The sequence below is a fragment of the Epinephelus fuscoguttatus genome, linkage group LG3, assembly GCF_011397635.1.
Source record: "Epinephelus fuscoguttatus linkage group LG3, E.fuscoguttatus.final_Chr_v1".
NCBI classification, from domain to species: Eukaryota; Metazoa; Chordata; class Actinopteri; order Perciformes; family Serranidae; genus Epinephelus; species Epinephelus fuscoguttatus.
In genome coordinates this window covers 30,941,699-30,959,460 of record NC_064754.1, presented here as the reverse complement: position 1 = coordinate 30,959,460, position 17,762 = coordinate 30,941,699, and the positions used below count along the sequence as shown (strand labels likewise).

The 17,762-nt window shown below is 40.5% G+C and overlaps 1 protein-coding gene across 2 annotated transcripts in view; it reads right to left on the bottom strand.

Annotated features, from left to right (window-relative positions):
• gcgrb (glucagon receptor b) overlaps positions 1-17,762 on the bottom strand; it is a 77,212-nt gene that overhangs the window by 19,461 nt on the left and 39,989 nt on the right. The gene's annotated exons all lie outside the window — the stretch shown is intronic.

Below are 17,762 nucleotides of genomic sequence, written 5' to 3'. Positions count from 1 at the left end.
AATCCTAAAGGTGTGTTTGTCTACACTTAGTCTCTTATCCAAAATACTTCACTTAGAGTCTGCTGTCAGAAATCTACAGCAACAAATTCTATAAATGGCTAGAATTGCTTGTGTGTGTGTTTGTGTGTTGCATTTCCTGTGGCACCAGTTGACCGTCTTCACCCACGAAGTTGGAGAACAAAACGAAATCTGAAACGTTTCTGCAAAAAACACCTTGACCATGGAAACATTTTTGGCTAAAACGTTTCAAATTCCACTCTGTTCCAATCTCTGTGCTTCTGCTGAAGTACATCCGATGATGATGATGATGATGCATTTGCATCAGGCTGTGTGTGTGTTTGTTTTTCTGTGTGTTTCCACCTGTTGTGTTATCACAGTGTAAAGATTATCATCTTTATGTCGAAAGGACGACAGAGCTAAAAACATTACAGTGAGCTGCTGCTGTTTTTTTCATCCTGCAACAGACTTTTTATCGAATAGTGTTAAGATCACATGCAGCTCTTATCAACTGAGCAGCAAAGCAGAGAGCAGCAGGACAGACGGACGGTTTACATGCTCCTGCAGGCGGATGTTCATGTTATCTATACGTTTGGTACACAATCTGCGAGATTAAACTACACCAGGATGAAATATGTTCATGATCAAATACACTGAGGAAATTCACTGTGACTGAACTCAGGTGACCCTAGAATGCATGAAATGGGTAAAATAACAACTGCTTTCTATTTGGTAATTGTTTTTTTCTTATTAAATTTAAAAAAGTCTTGTCTGTGTATCCTGATAATAAAGTCTCCCTCCGTGCCATGAACCTCTATTGTTGTCCAAAACACATCAGCGAGCCACATCGTTGGGCAGTGTGACACGTTTATTAACATGATGAACACACTCGTTTATGTAGAGTCAGTCTCACACACACCGTTGTGCTCCTGTAAATACTCACTGAAGCATGTACTAAATTCACTATTTCCTTTTGTTTGAGTAACTTTAGGCAAAACCTACAGTGCCCAGCTGTCTTAGGAAATTATAAAGCTTTTTTTAAGTAACACACACATAAAAGAAAGAGAGTAGGAACTAAGGGTGTGTGTCAACATTATGTTTTTCTTCAGCAGAAAAGAGGCAGGCGCTGGGGAGCGCTTCATCCTAGTGCGTGATAGAAAGCGCCTCTAGCACTTTTTTAAATGACGTGCCACAAGTGGGTATGTCTCTATTATAACAATGTCTTGACATTAACGTCAGCTAGGTGGCTAATCTAGCTCCATAAACAGAGGGTTGCCTACAGAAAGAACTAAAAAAAAAAGAAAAGCTCACACTGTGAACAGTGATAGGAGCACAAAACTCCCCAGCAACTTTAAGTGTCCGGCCAATCTGCTGCCACGCTAGTCTCTGACTGACGTATCATACAGTTGCCTTGACAATGCAGCAGCAGTGACGTTATATCATAAAAATTCACCTTTCTTAAAAATTTATTGATTGTCAACCAGAAGCAGTTGGAGCAGCCGCATAATATAAAGGAAAGAAAAAATCAGTGTGTGGACAGAGGCTCTGATGGGCTTGGTGCTGCAGATGTCACACAGTGTTGGGAGACTGACTAACACATTGTAGGCTTTGGGCTTTTAATCTGATTTGTTGACAAAAGAAAGTGTTCCTATCAGTAACGCCAAATGTTTTTCTGTCATAACATATAAATTACGCAACCTTCAGAATAAAATAATCAATTCTAAGTCGGGTCATTTTTGATCCAACATGTATTTTTGGCTTAAAGGTACAGTGCATAAGATTTGGTGACATCTAGTGGTGAGGTTACAGAACTGAAACTTCTTCCATGCGTCAAGTGTGTAGAGGAACTCCAGTGGCCAACGTGAAAATGCAAATGGCCCTATCTAGAGCAGGTGTTTGGTTTGCCACTTCTGTGTTACTGAAGAATAACATGGCAGAGTCTGTGGGAGGGGATCCCCTCTGTATGCAGATATAAACAGCTCATTCTAAGGTAACGAAAACATAACAATTCTTATTTTCAGGTCATTATAAACTAATGAAAACATTGTTATGCATATTATACTCCTTTTTTGCCAAGAGAGGCCCCTAAATGCGACACACTGGAGCTTATAAAAAGATCTCTGTAATCTGCAGTTTATGTAATTTCATCTCCAAACCTCCCGTCTATGCACAGTCACTTATAGAATTTTACTTGATTTTCATGGGTAGCTGGGCACATAAGAGCATGTGCGCATTTGTGTGTGTTCGCGTGAACATGTGTGCCGCTGGCAGCGTCTGTGTGTCTGTTTTTAGTTAACCACAATACTGAGAGGAGGACAGCACATAATCACAGGATTGTCTCAAACTGATAGCCTTATCGACCTCACGGGCAGGTTTTACATTACGCACACACACCAGACACACACATACACACACTCAGGCATGCTGTGGAATGAGGATATAATGCCTTTTCCAGCCCGTATAAATCTCAGTTTCCAGGTAGGAGCATCTCAGGTTTCAAGACTAAGTAATTAAATCCCCTTTAAAATGTTTTGTAGTAGCCGCTTGTTGCAGCTTTTCGCTGAAATGTATCAGTGGAGCTGGAGGTAATCTTTGTATCTCAAAATGCATCTTTTATGGGAGCAAAAAAGGAACCTGATGATGGTGCATTTTTGAGGGGGTTTTTTTTCAGAGGAGGTTTGTAGTAGACTTTTTTTAATAAGGCCCAAGAGGCCGTGAAAGTTTTTCACATCACACCTAATCTTTTGGTGGAAGTAAAAACATAAAAATGTTTTAAATTGGTGTTGGTTTTTATCCAGCAGTAACGCTGCTATACGGATCTGTAGTTCTAGTGCTTTTTAGGCTCTGGTTTTAATAATGATTTACTTTTATTTGACATTTTATTCAGAGGAACCTTTCTTTGAACTTCAGCTGTTACTGAGCCAATGCTTCCATCTTTCTTCTGAATAGCCACTCTGGACATATTTTACATGGCAATTCAGTGAAAAAGGCTCATCGTCCCTGTCAGATAATCACATGATGAATACAGAGCTGTGTGCGTTGTTTGTGTGTTATCATGGAGAAAGACAAAGCCAGAGATAGAAAGCGAGAAAATATCCGCACAACCACGCACGATTTGTATGAGCACAATCAGCCTGTGTGAGTCACAGCTTCTTCCTTTGGAATATTCCTGAATATTGCGCTGTTAATGTAAATCAAGTACACGACCAGCGGTCACAGATGCTCCGCTCTCTCATTGTGTGTTTGTGCGGTCATTGTAGCAGTTACATCACCCAAGGGATATTTGCTTAAACATACTGAGTGGCCATTGTTTACATTGTTTATTTGTCACACACACATCCACATGCTTTTTCCCCATCTTTCTCTATAGGGACCACAGAGGTAGCACTTCAAGCTCAAAATGTAAATTATCAACAGGTGAAGCTGCAGCAGCTTCCTGCTCTCCTCCATCTCCTGATGAATTAAACATTCCTGACAGCAATACTGCACTTTACTCCTTTTGTTTGAATCATCAACACTCATCAACAGAGTGCGTGAAACATGTCAGTCTGCCAGTTCCTGTCATTCATATCTGCCATCCTCTCCATAAGCTCAGAGTGTGCCTCCTTTCATTTTCTTTCTTGTCCTGTATCCGTGTGTCAGGAGTAAGGCCGTGCCTCTCTCCTCCCACACATTTCCATTTAAGTGCACAATCTGCCTGCTTGTCCTGGGGAAAGCACAGAGACAGAGCAGGACAGAAAAGGAGGAGGAAGTAGGGTGGAAATGTGTGACAGCGAATCATTTGAACATCCAAGGAAACTACTTATCACACATCAATGACCTCAGACGATCAAATGGCTGATAATGAAGTCTATGTGGAAAATAGACCATTTCCCATTATCATTAAGGTTATGCTGTCCACCAAGAGCACCTCCCAATTATGTTGTTTAAATCAATAAGCCTCCATGTGATGAGGATGGGTAATTAGGCAGAGTATGAGGAGTATGTGGGTGGTAACAGAGGCAGGAGTGCAGCGGCTGTAATGGAGCTAAACCGAGTCATAATTATGTTTCTGCCTCAGTGAGCCGCTCTGCCCCGCATGGAGAATGACAGCCAACTGCTTTTCCCTTTTTCTTTATTTTAATTTGTCCCTTTATTGCTTACTTTCTGTCCACCTATTTTAAACTTTGGACATAATTCAAACTTTAAAGGGTCAGTTCAACCAAATGACGTGGTTTTTTTCACTGGTATTTGGTCAATTGGTTTTTTTTTCCACTGCTATTTTCTAAAGGTTTTGTCATTATTTTTCCCAATATATCAATATAATATCATTTCATTTCATTTGTTCCGCTTAGGTCCATACGCATCAATCTAAGTCACAATCAAAAAATAAATAAAATAAAATAAAATTCTAGTACACATTCCATGACCGAAAAGGAACAGGGAGAAGAAACAATCTTATTTTACCTGCCCCTCTCTCAAAACACAAATAACCATAAGAAACAGATGCTCTGCCAGTTACAGTTAATAACCAACACCTACAGTAACTTTAGAAGGAAACATAAATAAATGAACAAACAGAAGAATTGGAAGCTGTACACAATGTCCACTTCAACACAACAACTCCATAGAGTCCAGTTGTTCTTCCTTTATACATTTTGTTAAACTGAAAAATATTTACACAACCCTTTAAATCATCCTGCAAAGAATCCCACAGTTTAACGCCCACCACTGAAACACACATCTGTTTTAACATAGTCCGCACAAACTGGTGCTTACAGTGAAATTTTCTTCAATGCTCGTCATCCTCTGAAATAGTTCAACAACTGGTAACACTCTGCATTTTGCTCTCTACATAATTAAAGGAGAAGTCTGGTATTTTGCACTTTGAGCCCCATTTCTGGGTTGTTTATGATGAAATAGAGTGGCTAAGACCAAAATAGTGACAATTGGCTTTCCCCTGCCTGGCTTAACACTGCTGCCTATGGCCACCCTAAACGTTCGCTTTCAAAGCCATGAAACTCACAGAGTGATCAGTGGTGTTCGTTGATGACATAAAAATCGTAGCAAACTGTGGTTTCGCCATTCATCTCGATTGTGGAACTATTTTTTCAGCTGCCTCACACCCATGTGTAAACTTCCGCTTGATTATTCGTTCGACCCTGAAGTGTTATACACTCCAGCCCACCTGAAGGCGATAATGCTCCTTTACGTGGGTGTCGCCAACTGGCAGGAAACCATTGCAATGTATTGGGACACAGAAAAGAAGCAGAAGAAGAAGGATGGCGTTGTGTTCAAAGACATCGTACTGTGAAGGTTGTTTACAAGCGAGTAATCCATTGTGCAGTTGTTTAAACTTAATACAAAACTTTTTCTTTCGTTCTTGTTCTTCATACAGGAGCGCACACAGCACTGTCAAGCTGACACTTTCGCTGAGCTAAAAGACTACAATGACTACAACCTTGTCGTAAACAACCCTCTTTCCATTTCTGGTGGCAGATTACTACCAACGGACAATGAGGCTTCCTATTGAAAACCAATGGATTACACAAAATGTCAAATAAATCATCATGGAAACCACAGTTTGCTACGATTTTTTGTGTCAGAACATCAAGGAACACCACTGAACACTTGGTGAGTTTCATGGCTTTGAAAACGAACGTTTAGGGTGGTTTTAGCACAGGTTCACACATGGCCATAGGCAGCAGTGTTAAGCCAGGCAGGGGAAAGCCAAATTCTCCACAAATGAGCAGTCGTCACTATTTTGGTCTTAACCACTCTATTTCATCATAAACAACCCAGAAATGGGGCTCGAAGTGCAAAATACCGGACTCCTCCTTTAACAGTGTCCGTAAATCAACTAAGTCTTTATACTGATATCCTGATATGAGACATATCATCTATCATAATATGGTTAGCATTGTCTTGTCCTGAAGGCTGCATTACAGTAAAGGGATGTAATTTTCTTAACTTGCTAGATGTTTCTGGCTGTTTTATTATTTGCCTTTACCCACTCTGTGATCATATACACGTTGTTCATAATTATTTATCAAAAAATATCATTGTGTAAATATTTTGTGAAAGCTCCAGTAGTCAACCCTACAATCTAATCACAGTATTTGGCTGAAAAAATCTTTTTCAGTATCTGATTTTCTTAATATCACCCAGCCCTAGTTGGAGCTCTTATTTTGAAGGCGAAATGTTGGTGTATCTTTCAAACCAAGAAAAATACTGTTGTTTTTCAGCACCTTGCTAATAAGGGCACATGACATAGTTGCCGTGCCCAATTAATACAAGCGACTCTGGGCTTGTTTTTTTGGAGGGGCTTCATTTTTAAGTGAAGTTGCTTATTTCTTTACCCCCATACACACAGGTGACTGACAGTCAGTGAGTGAGACATTTTCTTTTTTTTCATATCAACATCACTAGATTGATGGAGTTTCTTTTGCTGTTTCGCCATACAATGCCAGGGACAAAGTGGGCGAAATACGGACACAAATAAGGAGTGAGAGAAAAAGAGTAGATGAAAAGACTGAATTCAGTCTGAAGTGAGAGATGATTCAAAGACAGAGTGCAGTTTCGTAAAATGTGAAATACGTGCACATCATGGACATCTTGTTCAACACGACTGACGAACAACAGGAACACAGAGCCGTTGTCATCAATGAGGCTTGCAGACAATGGATTCATGGTCTAAAAGCAAAACAATGATGTATGTGTTTGTATGCACGTGTGTGTGTGATCTGTGTGTTACACAGGAACAGTGCTGATGACAAGTCAAAGAGGACAAGGATGAAAGACTTTTTTTTTTTCAACACGGTAATTGAGATGGACAGTCAAAGGCCTAGTGTGTGTGTGTGTGTAATTTGTTTAATGACTGTTTCAAAGACCAACAAGATATCTTTGTTTTGCCTTCAGTTCATTATACTTCTGCACTTTCATTTAAATTCATTGACTTATCAATTCCTTATTTCTGTTGGCCAGTTGGTATAACTCAACTCCTTTAGAGTTAAACCTATACTACAAAAGACTGTCGGTTACTATTTGTAAATAATCTTGAGAGCAAAAGTGAAAGTAATAGCCAATCCAGGATTCACTGTCATTTTGCATTTCACCTTAATATATCTGCATTTTTTTCCTGTGTCTCTTGCACCTCGCTGCTACCATTTCATAAAGTCCCCACCTCACATGTCTGCTGTGGAGTTCGTGTCCATGCATGTTCTGAACACAGAAAACAAGTAGAAATAAAAAATAATAATACAGGCAGAGGGCAGAGTCTTTGCAGATACATACACCACCACACACTTCTAGTGGTTCCTACATGTTGATTGACAAGGGTACTTCTGCATACGTTTATTAGTTTTTTCAACTTGGACCCTATTTTCCAGTGTTTCCTATGTGACTATGGGGAGCAACACTTTATAAATAGGTCCTGTATCTATCAGAGATAGATCTTTTTGTGGAAGAGTAGGATCCTAAATCACTATCACTAAACCCACCAGACTCCATTTAAATAAACAGTTATATTATCATAGTAAAACACACTTCATTTAAAGGCCACAGAAACAAAATAAAACCCACAAAAACCATATTGGTTCATCTGTCCACTGATCTACAAATCGACTACTCTGGTTTAGTTGAAATAAACCCTTAATACATCCAGTTAGGTGTGAAAACATATCAACTCAATACACGCTAAAATTACTGTTTATTTAAATGGAGTCTGGTGGGTTTGGCAATGGCGATTTTGGAGCTGGTTCTGGTTAAACAAAAAGGATGCCACTCTTCAACCAAACTTCTGTCTCTGCAGGGATCCTTTCAATAATTTTACCAGACACCAGCACTTTTAGACGTCACACACTGAGAGTGCATATGGCTCTGTTTTGCAGCTCACTCAGTACTGAACCTGTTTTATAAATTGTTGCTCCCATTAGTCACGTAGACACAAATTTGCTATCTTTTAAAAAGAAGTTATCAGTATGTTATGGTTGCTGATGAAATGCAAAATAAAATCATGCAGTAGGATTGCCTCTTTGAGCCTGTCTCTTGTGAGATCTTGCTGTAGTTTTATATTTTGTTTACTACTGAATTACCTTTTATATCTCATACATAGTCGTACAGCCATGCACACTAATGTATTAATGTCCTTAAAGGACCCTCATACAGCGCTCTGTTCAGTGACAGTAGTTTAAGCAGATCCAGTGTACTTGGCTAGTGACAGTTGTGTAATCGTGACGTGTCTGTGCGCACATGCAGGTGTGTGTGTGTGTGTGTGTGTGTGTGTGTGTGTGTGTGTGTGTGTTGTCGTGCATGCAAGCGTGTGAAGCTATGTGTTATGATTAACTGAGGTGGGTGATGAAAGTGACCCAGAATCTGCTTCCTCAGCAGATGTTATCCTTCACAAACAGAGCAAGAGCCATATATTTTTTTTCTTTTTATCTCTGTGTGTGTGTGTCTCTTCCTCTCATCATATGTTCTCCTTGTCCTTCCCCCTTCTTTTCTCTACAGCCATTCAGAAGCAAACGGACTTTTCAGAAGAGGAAAAAAAAATGCCATCAGCCAAAGCAGAGAATGCAGCCCTGTTCCCTTCCTTATTATTTCTTTGGCCCTCTCAAGGGAGAATTTCCTGACCATCTTGTTTCCTGTCTCATATGGGAGGTCAATTCAATGGGAAACACACAGAGATAGCAGATGAGGGTCTGACAGAGACAGTAGTTTACACATGCTGCTCTCGTGTCCAATATGTCCCTTTACTCTGCAAACAGTGTTACTTTAGCACCATGCCAAAGAATTTGGTGAGCTGCAGGGTTTTGTGTGTCAGCCTACAATGTCCCTTAGTGTCCGTCCATTAAGGAGATCACTGCACGTAGCAGCTCTACGCTTCATGGTTCTCATATTAAAATAGTGGAGATAGTTTGGCTCTCAGCACTGATGTCCTTCTCATATCATCAACACTCCCAGTTAGGAGACATCTGGGTTGGAAAGACGTTTGGATGCTGCTGAGCCGCTGGCAGATGGCCCGAGCGGCTTTGAGCGGACTACGTCCAGAATAAGGCAGTATTTCAGTCTGATATGGTTAAATCATGGCAACACTGCATCTGAGGTGTCCGGTGGTGGGTGCAGCAGTGTCCAGATGAGCATCGTAAAAGTTGTGTGTGGACGTGAGGAGTGTGCGGAGATAGAGAGAGAGGAAGAGCACATGGGAAGAGGAAGGCCAGCACATACCATTCTCAGTGTCCCGTGGAGAATGCCAAGAGCCAGACCCCAAATCCTCAGCCATGTGCTCCCTGGACTCCTCCATAAAAAATGCTTTACTTATTGTATACCATAGATATCCTGCTCACTATATATTGTCCTCCAGCCTCGCATTGCTCCCACACACACACACTCTCTCCCATGGAAACAGACGACACTACATTCTCCTGCCAGCGCACACCAACAGTAGTTACACAACCAGTTGATAAACAGAGCATATATTACCTCATGTAAGGTTGATGCAGCTTGCTGAGGGGGACAAAATGCACTTACATTTTGGGAAATAAGTTTGTGCAGTTTCTTGAGAACAAGATGTGAAGATTGATACCACAGTCATGTGAGGCTGCTGTGGCTTAGGAGGTAGAGCGGGTCGTCTGCTGATCACAGGGTTGGCTCTGGGTGCATTCCCCACCTCCTACTCCAAGAAAGCCAGTAAGAGTGGTTTCAAAAATACTGAACTATTCAACTTTCGTTACTCAGCCCAGCTCTGTCAAAAGTGCCAACAACTCTACAGCCTCCACACCCATACAAAACACCTTCTTTATTAAACACAGACAGAAATAGGAAACATGACATTTTGGTTCACGACAGTTTGATGGTATTGTGCGTGTGCAACATGCGCAGAAAGTGCAGTGTCAAGTAAGGCAATGTGATGCACTACTGCTCAGCAAAGGTAGTTGATATATACACAATCAGCAGATGATGTGCAGGAGGACAAAAGGACAGATGAACCTGGGCTAATCCATACTGTCTCCTAAAACCCTGTCCCTGGGGAGAGAAATGTCACAAGTGAGTGTTAGTGTGTATCATATCCAAACTAACCACCCAACCTGCCTGTCATGCATTTGCCAGAGGCGCATCTGCTAAACACGTCCCGACACACACCGTCACACCTGTGACAGCCGCAAACATGAGGGATACAAACTGGTCTCTGGCAGCCTGATAAACCACAGCGACCAACAGTGACGATAACACACACACATACACACACACACACACACACACACACACACACACGAGCGGTGCACAAAACCAATCATCAGTCAGCGGCAGGTTTTATGGGCATGATAAAGCACAAAGCTAATATAAAAACAAAAAAGCAAACAAGGAGAATTTAACAACCCTGTACCGCTGTTCCCGTGACATGGTGGCTTGGTTTACAAAACTCAACTGTGCATGTGTGCGCCTGCATACATACCTGCATGCATGTGTGTGTGCTGTTTAAAGGTATGGATAAAGATCATGGCACCAACACTGTGACCACGGTACATGAGAAAGCACACAAGATGATGGCTGGGGGGCAAATAGACGACTTCTTCTGACCAACACACAGAAACTGGAAAATAGTGAGTAAATATGGGAAAAGCTGTAAAAGTGTAAATATATAATTATAGCAATACATGCATAGAAATCTGTGGTTTGGAAATTATTTTAAGGTAACCATCTCAATTTGAGCTCTGAAAACTGAAGGTGGAAAGATGAGATTTTAAAACCAACAAATCAGAAGACTTGTTGAAAATCAGAGTACATCAGTCATACCGCGTAAAATGGAACCTGCATCCTCCAATCAATCCCCTCAACAACCGGCGCACAACAAACAGCCTGAAATAGCCGATGCTTTATGTTCATTATCTACCCTGAATGGAAGCAGAATGCTATTTGTAAAAAAGGCCAGTGTTGTCTTTTGAGGGCATGAAGCCACACAGTACAGAGCGCAGCTCAGAGGGAAAAGCTGCTGGACAATGTCCTTCAGAGCTTCACATCCCTCCCTGCCTTCGCAACCGTGGCTTTGATCACTGGGCAGACACTTAAGCTTAAACATTACAACTCTGGGAAACGTGACAGGAAATGAATAATAATAATAATAATAATAAAAAAACTTCTTCTGAACAAAAACCTTGCCTTGTGTCGTGAGCACCTTCCCAGGAGTTGCCATGACAGCAGTGAATGAGAGCCACTCTCTTTATGGGATTAACAAACGTCAGTGGATGACTTTGTAAGCATGTTAATATTCAGAAACAATTGAAAAGGTTTCAAATATACTATTCTCAGCAGTCACTGTGTAATTCTATTTCATCTAATCGCATATCTGTATCAGTATTTTAGTGCTTCTGTGTTTTATTATTCTATTTCTTGTTTAGTTGCCTTTTTTTCTTTCCTGAAAAGTTCTATACAAATATATATTCATTGTAGTATTATTATTATTCCATTGAATAAGCTAATATTCAAATTTTTGATTAATATGGTACCGAAACACTGTATCTCATTCAGTTTTATTTGTTCAGGGAAAGATGTGGTTTAGGATAAAATTAGAACTTTATCATGGTTAGGGGGCTTTTGTTTCATGGTTACAATAATGACTGTGTGAGTAAGGAAGCAGCTGTCAACATGGTTTAAAGAAACCAATGTTGATCATTGAAAGAAAACAGGAAATGGGTAGCATTCTCCCATGTTGAAACCCAACATTTGGATTGTGATTCTTACATCACCCAACAAGAATCATCATGTCACGTCAATGTAATTGTTTTCTGTTTTTTGCCCGGACAGCTGAAGCTGACATTTTTCTTTGGAGGACAGTCTCAGATTAAAAGCCGTTTCACACCAAGCACATATTTTCATCCAAAGACCTGATTTTGTGGGTTCTTATGAGTGCTTACACACTCGTGCGTAACAGACATATGGGGGAAAATATTCAGTCTGCCTGTTCCGCAAGTGGATATCCCCTGTTATCCCCTGGATAACAGGGGATATCCACTTGCGGTGATATGTGTTCAACCAATGAAACCCTTTGTCCCATTGATTTTATAACTCCAGGTTATAGCTAGCTTGCAGCCCAAATGGGGAATATCAGGCCTCCAGGAGGGGCACTGAGCCTTGAAGCCAATTTTCATAATGGCTGAACAGTGTAATTACAACTTCTGAGTCCTTCATGTGATCCCATTGGGACCAAAAGGATTGTCTGTAAATCAGTGGATGAATTTTTGCAAACATTGTAACCTCCGCAAAATGACATGTTTTATTATCAGGATTTGATTCATTTGGTCTGATACCATTTAGATAATCTTGGAGAGCCACAAGATTAAATCATATTATCCCCATCCAAGTTAGCAGAGTGCTACACTGGGAGCCGCCAGCTCGGGTGGCGAAAGTCTCTCGTGCACCTGCTCTATTGGCCACAATGATGTGGAAGCAGCAGCAGTCATCCTTGTCATTGTATGTGCTGCAGTTGGATGTTTTTGGTTTCATGTGCCACCGAGCAGCTTTCATAGGAATGAGCATTGTATCCAGGTCTCTTTAAACATCCATGGGGAATGTCTTAGCAATTTAGGTACAATACAGATGCTAATGTAGCTGATATGCACTTGCTAACGTTACATGCTGGTCACACACATAGACATATATACGTAGACGCGGCATCAAGTGGGTTTGCCCGCTGCTGCGATACGTCAACGTCGCCGCCATATTGGATGTGGCAAGGCTGCGCTGTAAACTAATACAAGTGAATGGACTTAATTTCATAAAGCGCCTTTCTACAAAGAAATTTACGTTAATGCCGATCGTTTATTCATTCACACACACACTAATATACTTGGGAAACAGTTAGGCACCAAAAACAATGTATTTGATCTTCTCAGATGGTTAAGATAAGAACTTTATTGATCCCACACAGGAGTAATTCACCTTACATCAGCTATAGAGAACAAGGTAGTGCCGAAAAACAATACACAGTATACATATGTATATATATATAGGCTATACATATATACAAGACACAGTAAAAGGACAGACAGATACAAAAATAGCAAATATTTGCATATAAACTAAAACGCCAATGGTTCCAAAGCCTTGAGGTGAACCTAACCGTACTCATGGCAGGATTTGCAAGCGCTGAAATAAAGCTTTTTGGTGACTCATATCCTACACAATTACACTTTTTGGGGCTTCTGAGGCTTGTGCTTCCCTTCCTTCAGAACGGTACTCCATTATGGGGAGAGGAGTTGGGGGCACGCCGTCACCCCCAGTGACTGCCGAGCAGGCTCCGCTGACCCCGGCGCCCCACGGGCGATCCATGGCAACCTCTCCAAGACTGGAGAGGTGCCAGCGATCCAGAGCCGCAGCAGTTCCCTGGTCTTCGATCACGCTTGCCTGTGTTTCCAACACTTCTCTCAGAGTGGAAACTTCCTGGCTATACATATCTATAGCCTATATATATAAATGTATATATATACATATATATATATATATATATATATATAGGCTACTGTGCATTGTTTTTTGGCACTACCTTGTTCTCTATAGCTGATGTAAGGTGAATTACTCCTGTGTGGGATCAATAAAGTTCTTATCTTAGTCATCTGAGAAGATCAAATACATTGTTTTTGGTGCCTAACTGTCTCCCAAGTATATTAGTGCATGTGTGAATGAATAAACGAGAGGCATTAACGTAAATTTCTTTGTAGAAAGGCGCTTTATGAAATTAAGTCCATTCACTTGTATTAGTTTACAGCGCAGCCTTGCCACATCCAATATGGCGGCAACGTTGACGTACGGCTTAGCGCTCGATGCGGTGTCTATGTATATATGTCTATGGTCACACACACTACATGGTTCAAACAAACAGGAGCACATGGATAATTATTATGAAGAATAACATCAGCAGCCCGATTGGTGCTGGTCTGACCTTAATCTAACAGCTCTCCCTGCTTGGCATTATGGGGGATTCCATGCAGCAGTGATGCTACTCACATTTCATCATGTTTTGTCAGATCCAAGGTCTAATATCTGGAGCAGCTGAATGGTGTAGTAAGTAAGTAAGTTAAGACTGGAATAATTACAGGTTGTGAATCTTTAACTGCAGGAAGAGCGTATTTTTCAGAGAAACAGGACTAGGAGCAATGGGCGTTTGTTTTCGGGATGACTATCTCCTTCTGGATAGTGGACATGGGCACTTTTAGGAGGAAACACTTCTCTATATGGGCCAAAATGGAACACAGCGAGTAAAATAATTTGCCCTGGATCCGGTGTGCATAATTGCCACGCAGAAAATTTATATGCAAATCTTTTGTAATTGTGCACCACGTCACACTGGTGAGAAACACTGTGTATTATGCTGATTACTGCGGCAACAGCACCAGATAAAAAATGTCTACAGAGTCCCATTCATTTAGAGCTACACACAACTAATGGACAGGAGTTCCTAAACTATTACACCTGGATTAGCATCTCACTTTGCTGCACTCTACTCTACTCTTTTCACACTTCTCAATGCTTTTTATATAATCAGACAACTCTGATTGGTCTTTGACTAAAGCTCGACTGTTCGAGGAATCTTTAAATCCGTCAAACTGCAAATAATCGGCACTAAACTTTGATTGATTCTGGGACACGACAGTCTTGACAGTCAGGATGTTTAAATGATGTCCTGACACAAATGTGTGTTTCCAGTGCATCACATTAGTATAACAAAAGTTTTCTGTGTCGGGACTTTGGCAAAAAAATAGACAAATTACATATTTATGACTCTTGTTTATGGCATCAACAGCAAAAATATACCTTTCAAGAAAATGAGGCTTGAAACATTTCATATCCAGTGCTTGAGTTTGATAGAGTTTTCATTTGATACAGAGCATTTTGATTGGTGGTGGACATCCAAAGATTTAGTTATTTCCTGGCATCAAATACTGCTGCATCAGCAACTTAAAGACAGTTGAGATGTAAATTACAAAGTAGTGAAGGGTGCTCCTGTTTTGAATAGAAATAACGGATTTACAAGCCCTCACCAGAGCTGTTGATTTCCGATCACAGTAAATAACACCTCCCCTTCAAAATAAAATTGCATCCCAGTGTACTTCATCATGAATAAATCCAGGAAACACATTGAGGGTGTCACTGTAATTAATCCTACACCTATTAAAAAGATGAATAGAAACTTATTTCTCTCTTTTCTGTGTGGCTCAATTTGAAACAGTATAAAAAGTGAGCAACATAATAAGAGGAGAAATAGTTTTGGTCTATTCCTCTCTGTCTGATGGGATACATTTCAGATTTAGTGAAGAAACATAATTTAATAATTCTGTTAAAGCTAAATAGACCCATATGTCCCAGACGCCTCTGGAGATACAGAGTCCTATCTTTTTCTCTGTGTGTGTGTGAGAAAGAAGGAGACACAAAGAGAGAATGTGTGTGCATGCATTTGCATCCTTAAGGGCCTGGCTCATAACTCAACTGAGTGTGTTTGGCTGCTCCCTTTAAACCTTGTTAAAGATAATTACATTTATTATGTTGTCTTCAGAGGAGCTCACGGGGTAAAACTACAACAAAAACTCAACTATGTGTCCTGTTGAATTCAAGCCACTGATTTAAAGACTAAATGAGTCTCCTGCAAAGCCATGATATTCATGTGATAAAAGGGTTGGATGTATTGGAATTAAATTTTTTCCGAAAGTGGTTGAAACGTCAAAACATACCTCCAATACCTCCTCACATGTCTCTAAAATCAAAGGACGCTTGCAGGGTCAGAGGTAAAGATGTGCAGCTGTCCTGCAATGAATAAATAAATAAAATAAGTAATTGTCTCATGAGCTGGATGAGAGGCTCGGAGAAGTTAGGAATCTGTCCAAGAAAAAAGATTGGAGTGATGTTATTTCTAAAGAGTGGGAATTCAATTCTTCAGAGGTACGTAATGTAATTTTATGAGCTTAAATAGGCTTTTTACACTAATGAAAGTAAAACGTAACGCAACAAAAAAAAAGAGCTTCTTTTTATTTTGTATGCAGTCAAAGATTCCAGTGATGACAAACAAGCCACCTGCTCAGATTTGCAGGCTCTTTCACTCCTGCAGCGAATCTGCAGGAGCGTGGGAGCCCTCATCTGCAGGAGTCCTAAGCAGTGCTTTCAACAACCAGGTGGCTGCGCTCAGTGTGGTGACCGTGTCGTCTCCCAGGCCCTCCTAGGCTAGATAGGAATCAAATTTCAAAACAACTAAAGGCCCTTAACACCCACACAGGTGTTTTCAATTAGTCTGGCTGATTAAAGCTGAAGTGGGAGTTTGCTCATGTTATGTAGGAGCAGACCTTTTTCACAGCAGACATTTTGATTTGTCATAACAAGGAAAGCACAGGTGTTACTTATAACGTTAATGATAGCTCTGTTCTAATTAAGGGCCACTGAAGGACAGGACAGTGACGATGTTCACATGCACACTAATATTCCACTTTAATTCAAAATATGACAGTACTCTGATTTGATATTAGTTATATTAGTTATGTAAACAGCATATTCTGTTTGGATTTTCTGATTTAGCGCATTTAGACTATGCAGCTAAATTGGGATTTGCAGTTTGCAACAAAAACCAGCAATAGACCTTTTTCACAGCAGATATTTTGAGATGTCATAGTAGGAAATGCACAGGTGTATTCAATAACAGCAATTATACAATAATTAGTTCTGACCGAGCAATTTCATTGGGCAAGGGGCATTCCATGAGTGCCAAGGACACAGTCAAACAGCACTGGGACTTTTACATGCATGTATCACCCTACTTTACAGGTGTTCCATTTATTATGTTAATTATTAATCAGCCAAAATTAAGGGTCATCGTAACAAACTTTGCACTGCAAAATGAAACATATTACCACAATTAACATCTGAGTTAAATAACGAATGGTCAGAAAAAGACTAAGGGATAAAAGACGCCTGGATACTACACTGCAAATCTCCAGGGAAACACATATGACACCTGAACATGATGCAGCGTTCTGATCAGGCTGTTAACTCACCTGCACACATGCCACCAAAGTGACTTATTTCACTGGTCGCAAAATAATTGAAAACTCACAGATGTAGCCTAGGTGATACAAAGTCACTGCCTGTGGTAAAGGGTTGACCTACACACAGCAGCAAGCTATAGTGTGCAGGAGTGTTTTGTGTGTTGCTTGGCAACAGTCCAGTCAGGGTCCAGTTGCCAAACTATTTGTGGTGGTGGAGCCAAATGTATCATTAAATAAACAAACAAATCATAACCTGTTAAATATAAAATAAATATGAATATATAATATAAATGATAAATGCCGCTTGTAGAAGTGTTTCATAAAAGCAAGATCACACTTGAGGTCGTGTTGTTCTACTGAGTAACAGCACGGCTGTGATTTTTTTCTCCACTCGGACTGTGGCCTTGCGCCAATGACTGAATCACAGCTGTGCTGACATGCAGTACATCAGCACAACCTCGAGCGTGATCTTGCTTCGCGTAGCTGCATTCAGTTTAGGGGAGGCCCTCAGCTGAATAGCTTACTGGGACAGTCAGGCGAACTGAGCCATCGTTAATGTTATCAGTTTCACTTGTGCTTTTCCTACCTTGGTCAGAAGCAGAACACACCTACTTTGAAACGTTATGATAAACTTGGATATCAACAGGTTTTAGGATATGTACAAATATCACAATGCAGACATTTTTGAGAATGTGGATGAAGGAATGAAAGAGAGAGGCTATGTTTGTTAAACAAGTCCACCATAAGTACCTTGAAAAAATC